The sequence below is a fragment of the Kogia breviceps genome, chromosome 10 (assembly GCF_026419965.1).
Source record: "Kogia breviceps isolate mKogBre1 chromosome 10, mKogBre1 haplotype 1, whole genome shotgun sequence".
Classification (NCBI taxonomy): Eukaryota; Metazoa; Chordata; class Mammalia; order Artiodactyla; family Physeteridae; genus Kogia; species Kogia breviceps.
This window is the reverse complement of record NC_081319.1, coordinates 45,592,598-45,614,419: the sequence shown is the minus strand read 5'-3', so window position 1 is coordinate 45,614,419 and position 21,822 is coordinate 45,592,598. Positions and strand designations below refer to the sequence as shown.

General features: G+C 38.8%; 1 protein-coding gene across 4 annotated transcripts in view; it reads left to right on the top strand.

Annotated features, from left to right (window-relative positions):
- ULK4 (unc-51 like kinase 4) overlaps positions 1–21,822 on the top strand; it is a 559,443-nt gene that overhangs the window by 155,099 nt on the left and 382,522 nt on the right. The window lies entirely within an intron of this gene.

The following is a 21,822-nucleotide window of genomic DNA, read 5'->3' as shown; positions in this document are numbered from 1 at the left end:
CATGATGAGGTAGCCCCTATTTTTACAAGGGTGCTGGCAAACCTGCCCAACCTTTACTCCCAGAAGGAGACGTTATCTTTATTATCCTTGTTGGGAAATAAGTCTGCCCTACTCCTGGAGGGAGACATTTTATTTTCCGAAGCTGTTTGCTCTACAAACATCGACAAAAAGATAGATGGGAACAAAAGCTGTCAGTGTCTCTTCACAAGACATGCAGAAATGCAGGAGACTCGTGGAGAATTTTCTTCAAACACTGTTGATATGGTAACTCCTGGCTTACTGTTTGTTTGTTTGTTTTAAATTTATTTTATTTATTTATTTTTGGCTGCATTGGGTCTTCGTTGCTGTGTGCAGGCTTTCTTTAGTTGCGGTGAGCTGGGGCTACTCTTCATTGCGGTGCACGGGCTTCTCATAGGGGTGGCTTCTCTTGTTGCAGAGCACGGGCTCTAGGTGTGCGGGCTTCAGTAGTTGTGGCACGTGGGCTGAGTAGTTGTGGCACATGGGGTTAGTTGCTCTGTGGCATGTGGGATTTTCCTGGACCAGGGCTCGACCCCCTATCCCCTGCATTGGGAGGTGGATTCTTAACCACTGAGCTACCAGGGAAGCCCTTGGCTTACTGTTTTAAGAAACTGGTGAACAGTTTAGCAGAGTCAGATGAACCGTTTTACATCCCCACCTGCAGAGTATTAGTGATCCAGTTTCTCTACATTCTTGCCAGTGTTTCATGTTGTTACTGTTTTTCATTTAAGCATTCGAATAGGTGTTTAGTGATATCAGATTGTGATTTTAATTTGCATTTTCCTAACTGCTAATGATATTGAACATTTTTATGTGCTTATTTTCTTACTATATATCGTATTCAGTTAAGTGTCTGTTTATGTCTTTTGCTTGTTTTCAAATAGATTGTTTTTGCTCTTGAGTTTTTGAGCATTCTTTATATTTTTGAGACATTTGTCCACCATCAGCTATATGATTTGCAGATATTTTCTCCCCGTGTGTACATTGGCTTTTATTCCTCTTGATAGAGTTTTTCTCAGAGTGAAGGATTTTATTTTTATTGAGGTCCATTTTATTAGTTTTTGTCTTTCATTCTTTCAATTTCAAGTCTAAGAACTCGTTGTAGATCCTAAAGATTTTCTCTAATGGTTTTTGTAAAATTTTTATGTTTATACGCTTTATATTTAAGTTTGTCATTCATTTTGAGTTAATTTATATATAAAATGTGTGTGTGTGTGTGAATTTTGAATCCTACAACCTTGCTGAATTCACTTATCTGTTCTAGGTGTGTTTTTGTAGATTTGCGGAGTTTTTCTATATCAATAATTATGTTGTCTGTAAATATGGACTATTTCTTTCCCTTCCAATCTGTATGCCCTTTGTTTCTTTTTATTTTTGGCTTATTGAAGTGGCTAGAACTTCCATTGCTGCACTAAGAGTGATGAGAGCAGATGTCCTTACTTTGTTTCTGATGTCACAGGAAAGGATTTGTCTTCTGCTGTTTAAGTATAATGTTAACTCTAGATGTTTTGTAGATGCTCTTTATCATTTGGAGGAGAGTCCTCGTTATTACCATCCTCTGTTCACATTTTGCTGAGAGCTTTTTTTCCCCTTTAATCATAGATGGGTGTTGGATTTTGTCAAATGCGTTTTCTGCACCTATTAATATGACAAAGTGATTTTTTCTTTTGTAGCCTGTTGACATGGTGCCTTACATAATTGGTTTTCAAATGCTAAACCAGCCTTGAACACCTAGAATAAATCCCACTTGGCCATCGTGTATAATTCTTTCATGCACGGCTGGATTTGATTTGCTAAGATTTTGTCGAAAAGTTTTGCATATAAGTTCTTAAGAGATATTGGTCCATACTTTGCTTTTTCCCTCCCTCCTCCTTTCTCTTTCTTCCCTTCCATCTTCCTTCCTTCCTTCCTTCTCTTCCTCTCCCTGCCTCCTTTATTCACTTCCTTCTTTCCTTCCTCTTTCTCTGGATTAAGTGTAACACTAGCCTCAGAAAATGAGTTTGGATGTGTACCTTTCTCCTCTATTTTCTGGGAGAGATTGTGTAAAATTGGTGTTGGCTTTTCTTTAAATGTTTGGTAGATTGCTTCAGTGAATTCGTCTGGGCCTGGAGTTGTTTTGGGGGGCAGGATTTTAACTACAAACCCAATTTCTTTAGTGATTACAGGGTCATTCAGATTATTTATTTCGTCCTGGTTGAGTTTTGGTAGTTCATGGGTTTTGAGGAATTTGTCCATTTCTTCTATGTTGTTGAGTTTATGAGAAAAGTTTTTCTAGTCTTCTCTTATTTTTTAAGTGCTGAAGGATCTGTAGTGATATTCCTTTACATTCCTATATTGGTGATTTGTGCCTCCTCTCTTTTTTCTTTTTTTTTTTGTTTTTTGAGTCTTATAGAGTTTTATTATCAATGTTCTTTTTGAAAAAGTAACTATCTTTTTGTTTCATTAATTTTCTTTACTGTTTTTTTGTTTTCAGTGTCTTTAATTTCTTCTCTCATTCTTATCATTTTTTTCCTTCTTGCTTTAGGCTTGTTTTGCTCTTCTTTTTTCTTTCTTTCTTTTGTTTTTAGATTCTCAAAGTAGAAACTGGGAGTATTGATTTGAAATCTTTTGTCTTTATAAAAGGTCTCACGTAGGTTTAGTGTTATAAGTCTCCTTTGCAGCAACACTTTTGCTGCTTTTGTACATATTTTGTTACGTTTTTAAACCTTTTAAATTTAGTTCCATTTATCTTTTAAAATTTCCTTTGAAACTTCATTGTTTATTCATCGATTATTTAGAAATGTGTTGTTTAATTTTCAGATGTTTAGAGATCGTCTATTGTCACTATATTTTTTCTGGTTTGATTTTATTGTGGTCAGAAAACATATTCTGTATGAGTCCAGTTTTTAAAAATTTGTTGAGGTTTGTTTTATGGTTTAGTATATGGTTTATCTTGGTGAATATTCTATGGGGACTTGAAAAGGATTCTGCTATGTGTTGGGTGAAGTGTTCTTTATGTAAGTCAATTAGATCCTCTTGTTTCATTGTGTTGTTTAGATATGCTCTGTTCTTACCAGTTTTTATTTGTAATATTTCTCTCAATTGCTGAAAGTAGGATATTGAAGTCTGCATTTGTAATTGTGGATTTTTCTGTTTTTCTTATCAGCTATAACAGTTTTTATTTAATGTCTTTGGAAGCTCCATTATTGGTGCATACTTATTTAGGGTTATTGTGTCCTTCCTGGTGGATAGATGCTTTTGTCGTTATGTAAGTTCCTCTCTGTTTCTAATAATTTTCTTTCCTCTGAAGTCTCCTTAATCTAGTGTTGATATAGCCACTCTGCCTTTATTTTAAATTAATTTTTGTATTTTATACTTGTTTCCATCCTTTCACTTTAAACCTACCTGTGTCATTGAATACATATGAAGTTTATTGTAGATAGCATATAGCTGAATCATAATTTTGTATCTACTCTGCCAATCTGATTTAATTGGTATATTTGGATCATTTACATTTAAGGTGATTATTGATATGTTAGGGCTTAAATCTGACATTTTTGGTTTGTTTTCTCTGCTTTTATTATCTTACTTTCTTGTGGGTTATTTGAACACATGTAGGATTCTTTGATTTGTTTATAGTACTTTTGAGTATGTCACTTTGCATAATCTCCTTGATGGTTGCTTTTATTATTGAAACATGCATATGTGACTTATAATAGTTTAATGGTTTCTGTGCTTTACTGCTTTGAGTGAAGATAAAGACCTTATTTCCATTTATTCCCTCACTTTAAAAATACTTGTTTTATGAATGTTCCCTACATATATTGAGCACTTTATCAGAGGGGTTATAATTTTTGCTTCAAGTATCAAATATAATTTGAAAAACTCATGAAAGTATGTTAGAGTATTACATATTCCCTTAATTTTACCCATTCTGATGTTCTTCTTTACTTTTTTGATATTCTTAGCTTTATGTTAGCATTTTCTTTATGTTTAGAGAACTTTCATTTGCTGTTCTTTAAGGATGGGTTTCCTGTAAAGGAATTGTTACTTTTCCTTTTTCTGAGAAATCTTTATTTCCCCTTCATTCCTGAAGTTCATTCACTGCAGTTAATTTAAAACTTGTGGTTGAAAGTTTTTGTTGTTGTTGTTTATTTTTGTTTTTTTAGTCCTGAAAAATATTCTGTTTTCTTCTGGCCCCTATAGTTTCATATGAGACATCTTTTATTTCAATTGGTGTTCCTTTGTTAGTGGTGGGTCATTTCTCTCTGGCTGCGTTAAAAGGTATTTTCTTTGTCTTTAGGTTTTAGAAGTTTAATTGTAATATATCTTTGTTGTGGATTTTTTTATTTTTTGTGGTATGTGGGCCTCTCACTGTTGTGGCCTCTCCCATTGCGGAGCACGGGCTCCAGACACGCAGGCTCAGTGGCCATGGCTCACGGGCCCAGCCACTCCGCGGCATGTGGGATCCTCCTGGACCGGGGCACGAACCCGTGTCCCCTGCATTGGCAGGTGGACTCTCAACCACTGCGCCACCAGGGAAGCCCTGTTGTGTATTTCTTTGGGTTTCTCCTATCTTGAGTTTGTTCAGCTCCTTGAATTTGTAGATTTCAGTCTTCTACTAAATTTAGGTATTTTTTCAGGCATTATTTCTTCAGTTACTTTTTCAGTCCCATTCTTTTTTTCCTCCCCTTCTTGGGATCCTGATGATACAAATACAAGGCATTTTGTTATTGTCTGATAGGTCCCTGAGACTCTTCCTTTTTTTAGCCTATGTTTACCTGCTTTTCAGGTATTGTAAATTCAGTTAATCTGTCCTTAAGTTCACTGATCATGTTTTCTGTCACCTGCACTATGTTATTGAGCCCATCCATTGCCTTTAAAAAATTTATTTATTTATTTGGCTGTACCGGGTCTTAGTTGCAGCCTGTGGGATCTTCGTTGAGGCATGTGCGGTTTTTAGTTGCAGCATGCAGGGTCTTTAGTTGCGGCCTGAGGGGTCTTTAGTTGTGGCATGTGGGATCTGGTTCCCTGGCCAGGGATCAAACCCGAGCGCCCTGCATTGGGTGTGTGGAGCCTTGGCTGCTGGACCACCAGGGAAGTCCCCATTGCCTTTTAAATTTTGGTTATTGTAGTTTCCAAACTTATATAGTTTACATTGGTTATTTTAAAAACTTTTTTTCACCTGAAATTTTAAGCTCTTTCATTGGTTTTCAGACAATTAGAAACTTTTTTTTTTTTGACCATGCCACATGGCATGTGAGATCTCAGTTCCCCGGCTAGGGATCGAGCCTATGCCCCCTGCAGTGGAAGCGTGACATCTTAACCACTGGGCTGCCAGGGAAGTCCCTGAAACATTTTTATGATGGCTGCTTAAAAATTCTTATTAGATCCTTCTAGCGTCTGCTTCATATTGGTGATAGCATCTGTTGATTGTCTTTTTTGATTACTGTGATTTTCCTGGTTCTTGCTGTGATTCATGATTTTTAAAATTATATCCTGGACGTTTTACCTATTATCTTAGACCATGTCTTCATCTCACTCATTGTCGTTAAGTCTTGCTGTTGCTAGGCAAGGTGTGGAGGTCCAGCTAATCACTGGACCCCATTGATAATTAACCTGGTGGGGGAATCATATTGCTGTTTGCTTCTCCTGGTTGGAGAATGGAAGATTACCTTCCCACTCAGACACACTGTTGCTATCCCTGCAGGGAAACTGGAGAGTATCTTGCTTGGCTGGGCAGGGAATGGAGGATCAGCTACCTGCTCAGTTTTAAAGATACTACACTTACAGTGGAATCAAGTCTCTGTTGCCTGCTTCCACCAGGTGGAGGATGGAAGATTAGCTCTCTGTTTGGCCTTGCCCACACCTCCCAGGTGGGGAATTTTGGAGTAGGCTATTTGCCTGGGGTGGGGATTGAGGTGGAAGATCTACTCCCTCATTGGCTCTGCTGAAACTACAGAGGAGGGAGGGGGGGTGTATGCAGTGTTCCATTGGTGTTTTGCCAGCTCAGGGCAGGTATTTTCAGAAAAGTTTTCAGTTAGGCCATTGTTTTACTTGTTCTTTAGCTAGGAGGAAACAGGCTTTTTCCTTTGGGGGTCAGTTCTGGGTTAGAGGCTTCTGTAACATCCTTTCCCAAATAGATGAGAAGCAGTAAGGAAATTGAGGAGATGCACTGTCACATTGTTCCCCAAGTCCTCCATTTTCTAGGCAGTCCATCTTCTTCTTTCCACCTTTCCAAGTCTTCCTATGCTTGTTTTTATGTTATATCCAGTGACTTCTGGTTATAAGAGGGAGCACCTGTGAGGAATGGGGCTGCTCCATCTTGACATAACTGGAAATCCAAAGTTACTTTTAAACATTGCTTGTGGAAATAGAAATTGTTGTAATTTTTTGGAGAGTAATTCAGCAACATCTATGACTATTAATAATATAACTTTGGTTCTAACAAACCTGCATTTGGCATTTAGCTGTTAGAAATAGAAATATGGGGGCAGGATTGGAATAAAGACGCAGACGTTGAGAATGGACTTGAGGACACGGGGAGGGGGAAGGGGAAGTGAGAGAGTGGCATGGACATATATACACTACCAAATGTAAAACAGATAGCTAGTGGGAAGCAGCCACATAGCACAGGGAGATTAGCTTGGTGCTTTGTGACCACCTAGAGGGGTGGGATAGGGAGGGTGGGAGGGAGGCTCAAGAGGGAGGGGATTTGGTGATATATGTATATGTATAGCTGATTCACTTTGTTACATGTCAGAAACTAAAACTCCATTGTAAAGCAATTATAGTCCAATAAAGATGTTAAAAAAATTAAAAAGAAAAAACTCATGAACAACAACAAAAAGAAATAGAAATATGAGTTATTCACAATATATGCATGAGCGTGTCCATTGTAGCATTGTTTCTAGTGGTCAGTACCTGGAAATAGAGTTAATATCTATTGGTATTGAAATGCTTCAATAAATGATGGTATAGCTATAATATATATATAATATGATATATATAAAATGAGTCATTTGATTAACTTGGAAGTATGTTCATTATATATAGATAAGTAAAAAATGAAAGGGCAGAAGTATATATTAATTATGAAGTACTTCTATAAAACAACATGTAAAAATGGCAAAACTCTCCTATTTGTATCAAAATTTATTAAAAAGAAAAACATGTATGGAAAGACGATACCAAATTTGTTATCTGAGGAAGGTGGAAGGAGGAGATTATTTGTTACCTTTACTCATTCTTATTTTTAGCCTTATTATATAATAATCATGTTTCACTTATTATAATTACATGTTTCACCTATAATTAAGAAAAAAATACAGTGAAGCCAGAGGAAAAAACTAATTAACATAAATGTTAGCAGTAGGCACCAGCTGATTTTGAACAATTAAGGGAATCTCTAAGGTAGTCAAAACTCAAATTTGTTAGGCTTTGTAGATTAAAATTAATAATATAAATTACTCTCAAAATCACATAGGCAGCTGGTCCAGACTATGGAAGAATGGTTGGTATTTGTTTCTTTTTGCTTTGCAGCCCAGGTATTACACTAGTGTGCATATAAAATGCAATGTTGAATATAAAGGTATGTGAAAGGGAGGCAGACTTCAGGTTAGTGAGATGTTAAAATTCTCTGTGATGAGTTTGTGTAGAAAACTCTTCTCCCTTCCACATCTGTGCCTTGAAACTCCGCTAGCAGCTGGATTTCCGAGCTAACCATGATGCTGCTTGTCTGCCAGAGAACTGAAACCTGGTATCAAGAGACCACGATAACCTTTGCTACATTGTGTAGATATTTTTTCCTGCTTACCATCATTACCATCAGCCTTTTATGGATTAAATTTCAGCACGGTTTCTGTGATGTCAGCTCTCAAATCTATCTAGTACAACAGGCAGTGAAATTGAGCTGTCAGGATTAGATAAAAATATGATAGCCCCCAAATGTTCACCTATTTCTCCAAATGATTTCATACTCATATTGAAAATGACAGGAGATAAAATAGGGTCTTGTATGTCTCTAGAAATGATAACCCTTTGAGGGATGAATGGTCTTGTAAGTTCATTGCATAGGTTTGCTGTGAGCCTGCAGTGTCAATGCCCTCCTGATGGATCAGGTTTTCCTAGAGGTTTTTTTTTTTTGTTTCCCCATAGCATTGCTATTAATATGGTAATCAGTGGGGAAAAAAATCTGCTTTGATCTTAAAAGAAAGATTTTTTTTTTTAAAAAAGAAACATTTACGTTGTATAATTGGTTAACTGTGTGGGAAAATATTTTCTCGGCTTATACCATACAAAAGTTAATTCCAGATGTATTAAAGAATTATATATGAGAAAGAAACTGTAAACAGCTGGAAGAAAATATATTTAAATCTGGGCAAGGAGAGCTTTTCTGAGCAGAGAAGGAATGAAAGAAACAATGAAAGGAGATAGTGATAGTTTAGCTATATATAGTTGAGAAACTTTTATATCCCCCACAAATCATAAATAAAATTTCATGCTAAGAAAATCTGTAAATTATTGCATCGTATATAACACAATTAATCTGTGTACTGTAAAAAAATTCATAAAGATATTCAGCTTCAAGTCTAATCAGAGAAATGCAAATTAAAATGATAACCAAATACTGTTTCTATCCATCATAGTGTCAAATGAAGGGAAAAAACCTTGCACTATCTTATATCCAAAGTACTATCTTACATCCAAAGTACAGTTACAGGGGCAACTTTTAACCAGTAGGTGAGGTTACCTTTTTGAGGGTGTTTAAAAATGTGTATCATGAATCCTTATGATTCAGAAGTTCCACTGTTATAAATGAACTTGAATCACAGATTCGTACTTTTCTGGGGATATCAAGTACCTGAAGGATCTGAGCCAGACTTTTCTTGGTTGCTTAGATTTTTGTTAACTTTAGTTTTTAGATATGGAAGTACCGTGAGGCTCTTCAGAGAATCTCCTGGGTTCTAGTAGCCTTAGTCTGCACTGTTTGACAGCAATGTAATATTCCATTGGTGATCATGAATCACTCACTCTTAATCAGTAGAGTAATCCTCTTCATCCCCCCAAATGGAATTTTTGCTATGTCCTCTGGTGGAAACCTTTCTTCCTTGGACCCATTCCAGCAGAGCTCAGGGTCATGGAGACTGGAAATAAAAATCTTGTGAGTGGGCTATTAGGTATAATACTGAGAGGCAGTCACTCCCACTTGATTACCAGACCTGTGTGTTTTGACTGTGGGGAAGGCAAAAGCATATATTTTGTTTACTGATTCAAAGCATACACTTTGTTGTTGTAAGATAGGACCCAGTTTTTTCTTGTGTTGTTTCCCAGCTGGCAGCACGACTGAGCTTGCAGTCGGCCATTCCTCCTTTCAATCAAGCCAGGTGCCTCTGGGTGATGGCATACTTGCTGATGAGCAGATTTAGTGGGCTTGAGCATATTACCACACTTCTTTTGCTATTAATAAGTTCTTTGATCAGATATAGTGTTACATTGATTATCATGATGATAAATAAGGTATTTCTTAAGTCTATACTTAGTGGCACTGGCAGAAGCATGTGGCAGGGACAGCAAGTCCATATTCAGGGTATAACTATTCCAGCGAGGAGAGTTTACTGCCCCTTTTGTACACCAACCTGTTGCTAGATGACTGGCTGGTCCCCCCAGCATATGGGGCCAGGCTGAGGGCTCAGCACTGGTTTCACGTGTTGGCTGGAGTGACAGTATCTAGGTCATCGTTGATGAGCATTCCTTACATCGGGTGTGAGGAATCTAATGTAAATTTTGGGGTGGACACAAATCTTCAGAATATAGTGACCCAAAGATCAGGGTTGTGATTCACTTATTGATGCTTCCCTGGGGTTCCATGCATCACCCCTGTTTTCCAGGCACCGAGACTATCACTAGACATGCTAGGTCATAAGGCCCAGCATATGGCAGAGCAGCTTACACTGCAAGTTGGAATTGCAGCAGAGCCTTTATTCACTCCAATTCCATTAAAAACTATTAAATTTATGAGTCTCTCAGATAATGAGTCAGAGGGACATATTCAAAGGTGGTATGTATGTATTGCCTCCTAAAGTCACAAAGCCCACTTTTTGGGTCATAATCAGTAGAAGATGCAATAACTTGTCTTTGACCTGGAGGGATAGCCCACCATGCTGTAGACCATTGAGCCCTAGGAACTTCATTGAGGACTAGTAGACCGTGGATTTGTATGGGGTTTATCTGTCTCTCACATGTTTTACTGAGCCAACTAAAGTGCTTGCTGCTACCTGTTTCTCAGATCCAGTCAGCCTCATGTCATCAGAGTGCTAGTGTGCAAGTACAGGTGTGATGTTGGTGGGACATCAAGATGATGTAGATCTTTGCGGACTGTTTTGATGGCCAAGAGCAGGATCGTTAGCATAGCTCAAAGGCAAGGCAGTGAACTTTACTGTTTGCCCCGAGTAAGAAGCAAACACGTGCTGGCGGTTCTTCCAGATTCATACATAGAACAAAGCCTTTGCCAAGTCAGTAGCAAGTACCACGTCAGGGCGATGTTGATTTGCTCCAGTAGTGGTACCAAACCTGAAACTGCAGCTGCAGTTGGAGTCACAACCTGTTTATAAATCCACACAATCATTTTCTAAGATTCTTCACAGACCAGACAGGTGAATGGGGATATGATAGATTTTATCATCCCCATACCTTTCAATTTTTTTGATGTTGGTATCAATTCCTATGATTGGTTTTCTATGGATATGGGTTACTATCATTTTTAGAGAGGGGACATGCCAGGGGCTTCTGTTTGTCCCTTTTTACCATAATAGCCCTCACTGCACAGATCAGATGGCCAGTGTGTGGATTCTGCTAGTTGCCAAGTATGTCTATTCCAGTTATAAATTTAGGAACTGAAGAAATAAGCATGGAATAGGTCCATACATGTGGTGTGTCAGTGTAATTTGAATTTGGGCCAAAACTGACTATAACCTGACCATCATAACCCAAGAGACAGTAGCTTTCATTACAAACAGAAGTATTGGATGATGAGCTTGCTGAAGATCCCATATTTATTTTTTATTAATATTTTATTATTTATTTATTGAAATATAGCTGATTTACAAAGTTTCAGGTATACAGCAAAGTAATTCACTTATATATACATATATATTTTTTCAGATTCTTTTTCATTATAGGTTATTACAAGATATTGAATATAGTTCCCTGTACTATGCATTAGGTCCTTGTTGTTTATCTTTTTTTTTTTTTTTTTTTTCTTTTGCGGTATACGGGCCTCTCACTGTTGTGGCCTCTCCCGTTGCGGAGCAACAGGCTCCAGATGCGCAGGCTCAGCGGCCATGGCTCATGGGCCCAGCTGCTCCGCGGCATGTGGGATCTTCCCGGACCGGGGCACGAACCCATGTCCCCTGCATCGGCAGGCGGACTCTCAACCACTGTGCCACCAGGGAAGCCCTGTTTATCTATTTTATACATAGTAGTCTGTATCTGGTAATTCCAAATTTATCCCTCCCTCCCAAGATCCCATATTTAAAACTACAAATTTTTCCTTAATGGGGAAAATACACTTATAAGTTAAAGGATGTGCAGTAGATAGATAAAACTGGGTTTAGATTGAAGTGAAGCAAAGAAAAGCATGGTGTCTTGATTTTCTGGAATAGTATATGGTCTTAACAAGGAACTGTTTGTGAGATGGTCCAGGGTGAATCCAAATGGGATAGATTAGCCACAGTTTGCATCTTATGTCAGCATCATACTGCACATGGGAAGATCTGCGGTAGAAATAGACAGTGGAGTAGTCCATTGATGGGCACCGAGCCCAGTAGGACCAGAAGCGGGGGGAGGATGTCTCAGGGGGGTAGGAATGGGGGTGGGGCAGGGGTGATGGCGTCCTGGAGAAACCTGGATTAAGTTAAAGCAGGGGGTGTGGCTTCTTCATTTTTAAACCCCGTATAATTGATTTCTCACAATGTGAATGTGCCATTCTCTCAATAAGAGACTAGTGGAATCTTGTCTGCGGTTCACACCATTTCCAAGCAGCCTGCTCTTCTCTGCTCCTGAGCTCCCTTCTGTTTCTCCTCTTCACCTGCATACTCGTAACTCCTAATTGCCTGCCTGGCTTACTTCCTCTCTCATCATTTATCTGTGCCATTACCAGATTCATATTCCTCAAATGCCACTTTCATCAAGTCATTCCTTTGCTTTAAAAAAGTCCTTCCTTCGGTCTCCGTGTGATCCCTCTCCTTTTAGTTACCATGGCCTTTGTTCCAGGTTTGCTGATACTAGTTCCTTTAAAAATGGTTCATAGCGTTGAGAAACTCACCTCTTCGTATCAGCTTCAAAGTGTAAACTTGTTCCCCTGCCATTCAGAGCTTAGGGTTCTGCTGGGTTTCTCCTTGCTTCCCAGGCACGTTTTTCCTTCATGTGAGCTTGGGCCTTCCCTTAATCTACTTATATGTGCACCATCATCTTTAGGAAATTCTTTGAAGGTTCTGGCTGTGAATGGTTTAATTTCCTGGTTAATGTGAATCTCCTGTGGGAATGTGAAGAAAAAAAAAAAAAAAGGGAAGTATAATATTTGGGTTCAGCTGGCCAACTTGAACCAGAATTTACCTCTGTAGTTACAGGGCTCATGATAGGAAGTTAGCATACATTCTTTGCTTTTTTTCCCACCTCAGTCTCTTCTTTGCTGGTTCTCCCTCTTCTGCATCTTCCTGGGCCCTCTGTTTCTCTTACATTGCTATCCTAACGTGATTTCACCTAATCCAGTGGCTTCAAATACCATCTATTTATTGATATGCACCTGTATGACCTTTCTACACTCCAGCCTTATATTATCTTAACATATTATGGCATGCCCAGGAGGAATCTTCAAGTTGCCATAAACGAACCAAATCTGTTCCCGAAGTCCACCTCCACTGCCAGACTCCCCCCATCTCAATAATACTTGGATTACTGTTCAGATTGTTTATCATTTTAACCTGATACCCTTGTAGACCACTAAGAAATAACATTTGCAGTTCCATCCTAGAACAATTTTGAAGTGTTTATGGACACTACCCTCAAATGTTTCCACATTTTATGTCCTTCATAGAATGTGAATTCTTTTACTAACTAATGTTCCGCTGTCAGTAAAGTCAATTTATTCTACTATAGCCGGTGTAAACACATCCTGTAATGTGAAGGCTTCAGGGAGGGCATGAAGAAATGAAGCATCATTCTAGAGTGAGTTTTATATTATTATGGATCCATTCAGTCTTTTGTTTCTCCCAGCAGAGGTAATGGATATTTTCTTATGTGTTAACATTCTGTGCTAGTGGTTGAAAAGTGAGTAGTTTTTTCCTTAAAGAAAAGGTATTTCATATTATCGTAATTAAGTAGCACATTATTAAATTTTGTAATACATAATAGATTTTAGAAAAAATTGATTCCTTAGAGACAAGTGTGAATTTACTTTTTCTACTCTGTAAATTTTGATGGGATTTCTTTTGTATTCTCTGATTTCCAAAAGATAAACATTTCCATTTTCCCTGCCCTCTGTTTCTGGCAACCCTGTTATTTATATGGAGGATTTCCAGGAATAGGGAAAGAACCACTTTTGAATCATCTCAATCTCTGGTTGGGTTAAGGTGATCTAGGATTATATGTAAATCCTGTCTCGCGAAGTCTAACCCTAGGCCTCAAAATATCCTTCCACTGTTCACAGACTGTGTGAATAGAGTCTAACACTCATCAGAAAGTAATCAGGTGTATGAGAAGATAAGATGATATGATACAAAAAAACAAATGAGATAAACTACAGTATCCCCAGGGGTTACAGTGGAGTTAATCAGATATAGACCTTAAAATAACTATGATCAGTATATTCAAAGAATTTGGAAGATGGAGAATTTCAGTAGAGAATTAGAACTATAAAAACAAAGTGGATGTTCAGTAACTGAAAGGAAGAACTCAGTGGATTGAGTTAGCTGCAGATTAGACACAGCTGAATAGAGAATTAATATACTGTACTCAAATCATCTGGGATCAATGGAGAGAGACAAAAGGATGGAAAATATGGAGAAGAGCAGAAGAGACATAGAAGAAAACAGTGGGGAAATGATGGTTTTTTAACAATAAATGGTGCTGGATCATTTTGTCATTGATATAAAAAAACGCTTTATCTCTAAATTACACCGTACAAAGGAGTTAATAATTCATGTAGATTGCACATTGAAATGTAAAAAGATAAAACAATAAAATTTCCAGTAGATAAGACACATGAAAATTTCTTCATTACCTTGGAGTAGACCAAGAGTTTTTAGCAGGACACAAAAGCAGTCATAAAGGAAAGTATAAATTGGATTACCTTAAAATTAAGAGCTTCTGTTCATCAGAATGCATCACTAAGAAAGTAACAAGACAAGCCATAAAGTAAGGAAAAGTATCTGCTATGCACATAATTGACATGGGCTCTTAACTAAAATATATAAACAATTGAAGGGCAGATAACCCAGTAGAAAAATGAGCACAGACTTGAACAGGAACTTTACAGAATTGGTTTTCTTTGAATGGCCAATTAACACCTGAAAAGATATGTTAATAATCATCAGGAAAATGCACTTCGGTCACAATGGAATACCAATGGATGTCTATAATGGATGTCTATAGCAGCATGGCTATAATTAAAAAGCCTGATAATGCAGAATTGTGGCAAGGATGTAGAGCAACTGGAATTCTTATACCTGCCTGTTGCAGTGTAAATTGACTTAATCACTTTGGAAAACTGATCATCAGCTATGCCTATTCATCTGAAGCTAGGCATACCTTATAATCCAGCAATTTCACTTCCAAATATATATCCAACAGAAATGTTTCCATGCATTCAGCATAAGACGTGCTTGGCCATATTCATTAATTGAAATAGCCCCAATGTCCGTCAACAATAAAATGAATAAATTGTGGTATATTCACACACTGGAATATCACACAGCAATGAAAAATAATGTAGATGAAGATCTGCAAATATAATGTCAAACAAAGAAGGCATGCTCTCAGATAACTGGTAATATTTAGACTGGTGGTTGAAGAGTTGAGGGAATACCAACTTGTTCTAGAAGTTCTCAGCGCATGGGCAGATTTTGTTGACTTTGAGCCTCACACCAAGATCATCTGTATGGGCATTTTGACATGAACTTTAGCATCAATATCTCTAGGGTGTTTCTCTTGGGCCAGCAGGGACCTGGCTGCCTGGGTCTGGGGAGCCACCCTGGGGAAGGAGGCTGGAAGTTCTAGTATTCATTGTGCAGAAATTCACCTAGTCTCCCGGTTTTGTTTGGTGGCCTCCTCTTTTTTTTTTTTTTTTTGGCTGTGCCATGTGGCTTGTGGTATCTTAGTTCCTGTACCAGGTATTGAACCCGTGCCCTCGGCAATGAAAACACAGAGTCTTAACAACTGGACCGCCGGGGAATTCCCCTGCTGGCTCCGTCTTTGACTTGCTTTGCTTTCTCCTAGTCTAGAAACTTTCTGTTTGACTTTCTTTAGAGAATAAATCTCCAGACTTCCACCTGTGTGCAAGTCTGGCAGTAGTCACCTAGATTCATTGGGTAGAGGAGGTAATCTACAAATCAAACACTTTTTAGTCAGATTTTGCCAAATATTTGTACTTTTGTTCCTTTTCCTTCACCCTTAGTTTTAATTTTTTATTTATTTTTATTTTTTATTTTCATTTTTTTTGTGGTACACGGGCCCTCTCACTGTTGTGGCCTCTCCCACTGCGGAGCACAGGCTCCGGACGTGCAGGCTCAGCGACCATGGCTCACGGGCCCGGCTGTTCCACGGCATGTGGGATCTTCCCGGACCGGGCCAAGAACCTGTGTCCCCTGCATCGGCAGGCGGACTCCCAACCACTGCACCACCAGGGAAGCCCACCCTTAGTTTTTAGAAGTATCTTTTCAATGCATGGTACCAGGGCAAGTGGTTATCTACTTGGAAAAACAGTGGAATTAGATTTCTTCCGAAATCCATATGATAAATCAGTTTCCAGTGGATTGAAGACTTCCGTGTGAAAGGCACTCAGAAGAGAAGAAAGAGAAAGAAGGAAAAAAAAAAAAAGTAAGGGGAAGAAGGACAGTTCTGGATCATATAAATAATGCCTCCAAGTCAATAACAAAAGATCAGTAACCCATGGGAGAATGAGCAAAAGACCAGAACAGGTATTGCACAAAAGAGAAAATATGAACAAAGAAATATCAGAATATGCTTACCATACTAATAATTACTAAAGTTCACATTAACACCACAAGATATAAATGAGTAAAAATTGGATACTACTAGATATTGGAGAGGTGGCTGCTCAGGGGGACTTGTACACTGCTGGTGGGAGTAATTGGAACAGCCATTCTGGGAAACCGTTTGGCAGTGTTGTGAAGTGGGACATTTGAGGTTCCATTTCTTTTTTTTTAAATTGAAGTATAGTTGATTTACAGTATTGTGTTAGTTTCAGGTATATAACAAAGTGAGTTACACACATGTCTGTATATATATCTATATTTTTTCAATTCTTTTCCGCTGTAGTTTAAGATACTGAATATAGTTCCCTCTGCTACACAGTAAGTCCTTGTTGTTCATCTATTTTATACATTGTAGTGTGTATCTGTGAATCCCATACTCTCCATTTATCCCTCTCTCCCCTTCCCCCTTTGGTAGCCGTAAGTTTGTTTTCTATGTCTGTGAGTCTGTTTCTGTTTTGTAAATAAGTTCATCCCATTTATAAGAAGAAAACTGAAGCTTTAAAGAGCTTAAGAAATTTGTTCAAGATCATGCTGTTAGAAAGTGCTGGGGCTGGGAATTATAGCCAGATTTGTTGAAATCTCTGTCAATATTATCAAGTTAAGAGAATGACCCTACTGAAGGAAAGGAGAAAAATAACCTAGAAATCATAATGGGGCACGGGCCATAATAAAGTTTTAGGATACTGGTGTGGTGTTGCTGTTGATTTACCTCTTTCTTAAAGTCAGCCTGACTCTTGGCACAGTGAGAAGATGGAGGTCTGTAGCTCTTACAGAAAGTGGTAGTCTTTTTGCAGGGCACTAAGCATTTATCATCTGGTAGCATATCCTGTGTAATTGAGCATTACATCAGCTAAAAATTTTTTTAAAAAAATTCGCTGTGTAGAACAACGATACTACTTCATGTTTTCAAAACATTTTAACTTAAATTTTGAATAGGTAACTCCTACTCATGGTTCCTAATCCAGAAAAATTCAAAAAGTAAGAAATTACACCTCATGCTCCACAGCCCCAGGTCACCATCATACAAAATAAAGCATTATTATTACTTGCTTATTCATCCTTCCAGATTTTTTTTTAAATCCAAGCAAAAGTGAATATAGATTACATCCCTCTCTTGTTACACAAAAGCATACCATTTTGAACTTTGCTTGTTTTACTTAACGTATCTTGCGTTTTTTCCCAAAATTTATGTAGAGCTTGCTCATTTTTTTGGTAGCTACATTGTAATGGTGGACTGTATTTTATTTAACCAGTCCCCTTTCGCTGGGCAGTTTCCACCTCAAATTTTTGCTGTGTGTCATATGTATACAAGTATTTTAATAGGAATTGGAAATGTTTTTTCCCAATTTGTCTTAAAATTTTTTTAGCTTTATTGAGATATAATTGACATATAGAATTATAATATATTTAAAGTGTACATCGTGGTGCTTTGATATATACATACATTGTGAAAGGATCCTCCCATCTAGGTAACACATCCGTCACTTCACATATTTTCTGTTTTGTGTTTGGTGAGAACATTTAAGTTTTGTTTAGTTTTGTTTTGTTTTGCGGTACGTGGGCCTCTCACTGTTGTGGCCTCTCCCGTTGCGGAGCACAGGCTCCGGATGTGCAGGCTCAGTGGCCATGACTCACGGGCCTAGCCGCTCCGCGGCCTGTGGGATCCTCCCGGACCAGGGCACGTGTCCCCTGCATCGGCAGGCGGACTCTCAACCACTGTGCCACCAGGGAAGCCCCAGAACATTTAAGTTTTACTCTTAGCAAATTTGAACCATATAATACAGTGTTCTCAATTATAGTCACCAGGTTTTACGTTAGACCCTCAGACCTTATTCATCTTGTAGCTTAAAGTTTTGTACCCTTATACCAGCTTCTCACTATTTACCCCAATCCCTGGCAACCACTTTTCTATTCGTTTGACTTTTTTTTAATATTCCACATATAAGTAATACCATGCAGTGTTTATCTTTCTCTGTCTAGCTTATTTTAACTTAGCATAATGTCCTTAAGTTCCATCCTTGTGTTGCAAAGCAATGATAATTCCATTGCATGTATACACCACATCTTTTTTAATCCATTTATCTATTGATGACCAAATGGGGGAAGTATTTTTCCCCAATTGATTTGTCTCTTGGTTTTGCTCATGGTGTCTTTTCCTAAGCTGAAGATTTTTTTCCTCCTTATGTGATCCAGCAGTATAATCAAACAGTAGAATTAAGAAAAAGGCCTTGGGGAAAATAAGGACCAAGGATTTGATGTAGAGAACTAGGTAAAGTCTTACAGCAATCTCAACAGCCATATGTATCTATTCAGCTGATGTTTATTGAGCCCTTATTTTGTGTCAGGAACTATGCCCGTAAGTGCAATGATGTTGTGGTGAGAAAAATCAGATACAGTCCTTGCCCTTGGCTATTTTTAAATTTACTGGAATGACAAACATTATCAGATAATAAAAAATATATTAAGAAACTGCAGTTGGGTAAGGGCCTTAATGCTGTGAGACAAAGTCATAGATTTAATTTAAAAAGTCAGTGAAAACTGCAGTGAATTATGTAATATGTATAGGAGTTCACTGGCAGGGAGCGGAGAGAAAAGCCATGCAGGCAGAGAGGCAATACCTTGTTGCTGGGGGAGGTATTGAGTTTGAGGGACTGTAAGAAGAACAGTATGACTGCGGGGGAGAGAAGGCAAGTGGAAGCTGGAGAGATAGTTGAGGGTGTTGTAAGTTATGATAAAGAGTGTTAAGAACTCCCATGTTAAGAAGAGTGGGGTTCCACTGAAGGGTTTTAAACACGGGAGTAAGGTGGTAGACAAGATCAGTTTAGATGTAAGGTGTGTAAGGGTTAGAGTAGAAGCAGGTAGGCCAGCTAGGAGGTTCTGGTCGTAGAAGAAGGAGAAGGGAGTTTGGAAGCTTGCGTTTGGTGAGGAGCGGAAAAGTGTAATGGTTAAGGAGTATTTAATGATTGACTTGGTGTGGGAAGTGAGAGAAAGGGAGGTGAGAAGGATGACTCCTGGGCGTCTGGCTGGTAGAGGGTGATGCTGTATGGTGGAATATTATATTCTGAAAGACAACCAGTTTTGTTGGGATGATAATGGTGTTTTTTTGGGATCTGTAGAGTTAGGAATGCCTCTGAGACGAGCAAAAGCAGACGTCAGGCCAAGTCAGCAGTTGAATGTACAGGTCTGTAGCTTGAGACACCAGGTTTGGGCTGTACACAGGTGACTGGAAACTGTCTGTGTAGATAGGTGGTAAATTAAATCATGGGTGGGGATGAAATGACCTGCATGAGATGAGTAGAAGGAAAAGAGTAATGGACCCAGAACTGAGTTTTGATAGATTTGAGCATTTAGGAGCACAAACCAACAAAAGACACAGAGGAGGAACAACTAAAGGAACCAGAGAAGGAAACTAGAACTGTATGCTGTCATGATGTAGAGAGGAGCAGGAGTGGCAGCTGTATTGAACCCTGCTGAATTGTTCAGACAGGTGAAGGCAGACAGGTGTCCATTAGCTTTGATGTCATGGAGGTTGATGGTGACCTCAGAGCAAGTGATGGGAGTGAGAGCAGATTGTGATTGTAGTGGGTTGAGAAAGTTAGGAGGAACAATGGAGATACAAGGTGTAGATTTCTCTTTTAAGAGGTTTTACCGAGAAAGGGAGGAGAGAGGCAATGGGGCAGTTGGTAGAAGGATGTGAAAAGCGTTTTGTTAAATGGGAGAGAGTGAATATATAAAAGCAGAAAACGAGTAATTGGCAGTTTTAAGGTTCTGAGAAAGTGTAAGGGAGTGTGATCCAAAGCACAGTTGGAAGGAGAGAGAGGTCTGCAGTTGTGATGGGAGGAAAGGAGCCTAGGATAGGACACACAGTAAGCTGAGAATTAGAAAGAAGACTTTTTTTTGTGATGCTCTCTATTTTCTCTGTACAGTAAGAGGCAAAAGCACTCACTGAGAGTCTCATGAGAGGATGGAAATTTCAGGGTATAAAGAGAAGAAAAATTTGAAGATAGACTGGGAATAAGTCGACCAGTGAAATGTAGTTGGGTCACTGGTGCTGTTCAGTGCCACTGAGTGTTGGTAACATGCATTTACAGTGGAGTGAATCTGCCCCATGTTTAACTTGAGCAGCCTCTCTGCAGATGTACAGAAAGTAATATACATCATTGGATTCATCCAAATCATTTGGCTACGTGGGTGCAAAGAAAAGAAAGAGGGCAAGAGTGTAAGTGAAGAAGTGCTGATGGATTGGGAGAAGATGTCATGGATTCAATTAGTGGAAGTTCCCAGCAGACTGAAGAACTGTCACAATGGAAGATCGTGCAAGTAGGAATAAGAGCAGATTATGGTCAGAGGGCATGTTTGTAATACTTAGCTTGGAGGGGATGCAGTTAAATGCTGGAATCTTTAATGTTGGAAAAGCTGTTCAGCAGATGGCGAGACTGGGCAGGGAGATATCGCGACCCATCTTGGGGAACTGAAAAGGAAGATGGTATTTTCTGGTCCCGCTCCTTAGCTAGGCAGATGGAACAGGTGTCAACTAACCAAACTTCTGATTTGGTTTCATTCCCAGGTGTTTACTAATAGGGCTCCAAATAATAATAAGCAGGAAGGCAAAAGAATGCATAAATCTACTAAGAGAACCACGTAAATGCTAAGTGTTAAGATTTCAGTGTACATTACGTATGTGTATTGTGTCCAGAACCACCCCTTTACGGTTTATAGTGGGAGTTTTTGGAAGTTCTGAGAAGTAGAAGTTGGATGGGATGAGTGATTGCAACAGAGCTGGAGAGGTGGATAATGGCAAGGGAGTCCAGCAAGGGAGATTGCTGTAAAGGGGCCTTTGAAGTCAGGGGACTCATTGCCTTTTAGAGAATTTTGGGGACTAGGAATTTGGGGAGTGGGTCCAGTAAAGGGAAGGAAACGTGGGTCTAAAACTTTTCAACAATACCCTAAGTAACCAGACTGATGGTTCAGTATGTCCCCTAGTTCTGGATTGGAGGCAGTTGGTTCAGAGATTGATATTTAATAAATGCCAATTGTTTGAAGAAGAAATAAGTTTATTGAACAGATTTCATAAAATCAGTGGACAAAAGGGTATGTGGAATCCAGATGTTCAGATAGTGTCTGCTATCTATATCACCCAGTGCTGAAATGAAACTTTTTCTTTGGATTTATATACACAATTTAATGAAAGAACTGGAATTTATGTGACTTGCCTGGGGTTCAGAGCAAGTTTAAGACTGATGACCAACACAAGTGCAGACAACTTGTGGCTCTACTTTGAATCTTCAAAACACCAAAGCCCTCTTCTCTCCAGACACTTTTGTTTGCCTTTCCTCTGTCACCTGAAGAACGTGGTTTTCTTTCATGGGCCAGAGGCAAATGAAGTCAGGGCATTGTTTTGTCATACATTGGCAGAGAGATTCAAAGTTGCCTTGTTTTCTCTCTGCATAAATGTTTCGATTTTTCTAAGGCAAAAATAGACTGTGCTTGACAAGTTGCTCCAAATCTCAATGTCAACAAGATGGGGACTGTGCCCCCTGGAAACACTTGC